This window comes from Musa acuminata, chromosome BXJ2-5, assembly GCF_036884655.1.
Source record: "Musa acuminata AAA Group cultivar baxijiao chromosome BXJ2-5, Cavendish_Baxijiao_AAA, whole genome shotgun sequence".
NCBI classification, from domain to species: domain Eukaryota; kingdom Viridiplantae; phylum Streptophyta; class Magnoliopsida; order Zingiberales; family Musaceae; genus Musa; species Musa acuminata.
The window spans coordinates 19,929,699-19,934,343 of record NC_088342.1 but is presented as its reverse complement, the minus strand read 5'-3'; positions in this window follow the sequence as shown (position 1 = coordinate 19,934,343).

Below are 4,645 nucleotides of genomic sequence, written 5' to 3'. Positions count from 1 at the left end.
GGTCAAGATTGACCGAACCACTCTAAAATCGTGGTGCTCTCTGGTTTGCATTTACTTTGAGCATATTATCTTTACTGCAAACCTCCTCAATAGCTTACTGCCTTCTGCGTATTTATGATCGTGTTTCAAAGTTCAGTATTTTTCGAATCGGTGTTTAGACGTAAATCAGTTTTATCGTACGAACATCATATTTCAGTTTACGCTTACATTCTTATTTCCATCATAACTGCAAACTACCTTTATAGATTCGCTTTAACTGCATCTTGCTTGATCACAAGTTAAAGTGATTTATGAATCGGCTTTTCTACCGAAATTGCTCTTATCGTACGAACGTAGTTTTAATCGTCGAAACTTATCCGCTGCACTAATTCACCTACCCCCCCTCTTAGTGCTCTTGATCCTAACAATTTGTATCAGAGCCCGGTATTTCTCATTTCGGATTTACACCCGAGAGAAATGACTCTTCATGGCTTTAAAGAGGGTTTTTCGATTGTTCGTCCACCGTTGTTTAACGGATTGGACTACACTTATTGGAAAACTCGAATGAGAGTTTTCTTGATTTCTATGAATTTGGATTTATGGAATATTGTTGAAAACGGTTTTCAACTTCCCTCTAAACTGATAAACTAATGGTCAGATTTGGAGAAGAAGTATTTTTCTTTAAACGAAAAGGCTATGAATGCCTTGTTTTGTGCACTTGACAAAAATGAATTTAATCGCGTTTCAATATGTGAAACGGCTTTTGATATTTAGTAAACACTTGAAATCACGCACGAGGAAACTAGTAGAGTCAAAGACTCGAAAGTTAACATTTTATTGCATGATTTTGAGCTTTTTCGAATGCAACCAAGCAAGACTATAGGCGACATGTACACCTGTTTCATGGATGTCGTCAATAATTTAAGAGCTCTTGGCAAATGTTTTTCAGATTTTGAACTCGTAAATAAGAATTTACGTTCTCTTTCTAAGAAGTGGGATTCAAAAGTAACTGCAATATAAGAAGCTAAAAACCTAAACAACTTACCACTTGAAGAACTAATTGGTTCATTGATGACATATGAAATGGTGCATAATACACATGATGAACAAAACAACCTTCCAAAGAACAGGATGGATTTGGAACCCTGGACAAATGAATACCACTTGAGCGATGACTCAAGTGATGAGGACAATGATGAACTTGAACTTCGAACACTAAATCTTAATAAGTTTATTAAATAAAAATCTAAAATAAATAATGAACTTGAATGGAGGAAGAGGCCAAAGAAGAAGAACACAAAGTGGGATGAATCGAGCTCCTTCGAAAACGAGGAGAAAATCAAGAAAGACGAGGTGGCAAACTATGCCTTAACCGCTTTCAATGATAAGGTAATCGAAATCCCCCTGATTTATTTTGAAATTACTTGATGCTTTCATGATGTATTTTCTTTTTCAGTCTAGAATTAATTTTCTTAAAAATTATATATTTAAAAATAAAAATACAAAAATTATGATCATGCTAGTAATTTCGAAAATGATAATATTGCATATTTTATGATAAACAAACAAAATGATTTTGATTGAAAATATGAAATCATGGTTAAGAAGTAATAATGTGTATCATGTTAGATTAACATTGTTGAATGAAATCATGTTTGATTTGAAGTAATGCATAATGATGTAATGAAAATATTAAATGTTTTTGATACAATGATTGACAATTTTATGCATGAGATTTTAAGTTATACATGATGATAAGCATGTGTTATTTTTATAAGTGTATTTGAAAAACATATGGCAAAACCATGTCCGAATGCATGAAAGTGTTAAATTTCATTTTCGGATTTTTTTTTACCATAACAATTCATTTTTTAGAATCTATTGATCTTGATGGTTTTATGACAAAATTCATTTTTTGATCCTAAATGTTGATGTATGTTTTTATTTAACATAAATGAAAAAGCATGCTAACATGAAATCAAATACTTAAAAAAAAAAGGGGGGCGGGGGGGAATATATTATCAATGAAATCATGAATCTAACTATGTTATGAATTTTGTGAACCATAAAAGTAATTTTGATGATTTAAATTTGAAATGAGTTTTATCAAAATCATGATATTGATTTCTTGGAATAACATGAGATTACATTTGATGATCATTTTGATTCATGGAATTTTGGATTCATGACTTGGTCTTACATTTGTTTATGAGATGGTTGAAATCTTCGTACCTTTGAATTCTTCCCTTCTCCTTTCAATTTTTGAATTTATGCATGTTATATGTTGAAAATTTAAAACCATGTTTGGGTATCATGCATATCTAAGAAATATTGATGTGATAAATTGAATGAGTTGAAAATGAATGATGATTTTTCTCTTGAATATAACTTGTGATATTTTTTATAAATCATCATTTTGATTTCTCGACATTCGATACATGAGATTTTATTATAAATCAAAATTTCTCATTAATCGATCTTCTACGATTTTACTTGATATTCTCTTGAGAGGAGATTTTCTAAATGAATCATGATTTTTCCTTGTGAGTTCTTGGATATGTGCTTAGAGCCTGCGATGCTCTGCCGGCCCCCTCTGACTTCACCTAGACGTGGGTGGATGGAGCTCCCAAACGTGGGAGACTTCTGTCTGGTGGTCATTCAGAAATGGATGTATCACGTTCTGTTCGAGGTCCCACTACACCTTCTATATGTTCGATATGATATCCAGAGCTTTGGTTATGTGTTTCTGTACATGCTTTGGATAAGAATGATATGATTGCAACGTCAAGGACGACGTTTGAGCTTCTGTCCGGTATTTATTTTTGATATGCTCTGAAATGGTTCATTCACTGTTGATATGCTTCGAAATGTTCCATATGCCGTTGATATGCTCCGGAACATTTCATACGCTATTGATAAACTCCGAAATGTTTCATTAGTACTTGAGAAGGACTAAGGATCTTTTACTAGTATATGGAGGTAATAGCCTTAAGGTTGAAGGCTTCACTGACTCAAGTTTTCAGTCTGATGTCGATGATAACAAGTCGAATTCAGGGTATGTGTACACCTTGAATGGAGGAGCAGTGTGCTGGAAGAGTTCCAAGCAAGATACCACTGCTGACTCGACCACAGAGGCGGAGTACATTGCTGCATCGGATGTAGCAAAGGAGGGAGTCTGGGTGAAGAAGTTCATCATAGATTTGGGAGTCGATACAGATAGCGACAAGTCGACTTCCTTATATTGCGATAACTATGGGGTGATTACTCAAATAAGGGAACCCGGGTCTCATCAGAAGTGTTCTGAGGAGGTTCCAGCTTATAAGAGAGATCGTAACCCGAGGAGATGTAGCAGTGGAAAGAGTTCCATCCGAAGATAACATTGCAGATCCACTAACAAAGCCGTTGTCTCAGATTGTCTATGAGCATCACAGGAGTCTGATGGGGATCAGACACATAGGTGATTAGCTTTAGGTCAAGTGGGAGATTGCTAGTCATAGGTGCCCAGCAAGCCAATCACGTGAGTGATGGCACGTGTGACTTGATACATAATCTTTTTGCTTATTATATTTTGGCGTATATCACTTTATAACTATTGCATAAATGCATATATATATTGTGATGTCCTTGGATTTGTGCAATGGGAATCGGATCGTGATGAGATCACGATAATGAGATCGATTCACCTTTAAACACATATCCTAAAAAATCCCGGTCATAGGTTACTCGAGAGGGACATCGTGATAACCGGATAGACTGGTGTGCTGTATACCCGTCCATATGATGGATGCAGCTGGTATGCAGCTGGTCTCATAGCTGCTCGTGTAGGGACACTAGGGATACAATACAGGTGCTCATTGGAGAATGAGTTCACTGATTGATCCGCTTACGGAATGCTGGATGGTTGATGATGCCTTATTGTCAGACAGTGATTTCGTAGTCCTAGTGGTGTATCTGGTCCTTAGACTTGAGACACCAAGGATGTCCTGTATGAGTGCTCCACTCTTTGATACCGGACTTATAGGTTTGGTTGTCCCCAGATCTAGTACAGCTGGTCATTGGGAGTGGTAGTCGACCTTACGAGGGCTATTGAGTGTCAATAGAGGATCATCCACTCTCGGCGTCATGAGAGGAATATCCTATGTGTTCTTGCTCAGACAAATCCCTGGCCAGGGTCATTCGGGTTGAGAAAGAAAGAGTTCTCCGGGAGAATCCGATTAGAGCGAGACTCGAGTAGAAACCGTATGGGTCTGACAGCACCATGCTCGATATACGGTCTCTGGGATATTAGATGGATGAGGGACTATAGGTACATGGTAACTGAGGATAGACATGTCCAATGGATTGGATTCCCCTGTATCGTCTAGGGACTACGGCGTAGTGGCCTAGTACGTCCGTAGTCGATGAGTCAAGTGAATTATTATAGAGATAATAATTCACTCAATCAGAAGGAGTTCTGACAGGTATGACTCACGGCCAGCTCGATATTGGGCCTAGAGGGTCACACACATATGGTAGGCATTGCGAAGAGTAGAGGTTTGGATATGAGATATCCGACGGAGCCCTTGTCTTATTGGATGCAGATCCAATACCCACTAGGGAAGGACCCATTCGGGTTTGACACGGGATCTCTATAAATAAGAGGGATTCACAGCCTCATAGGCTAGAG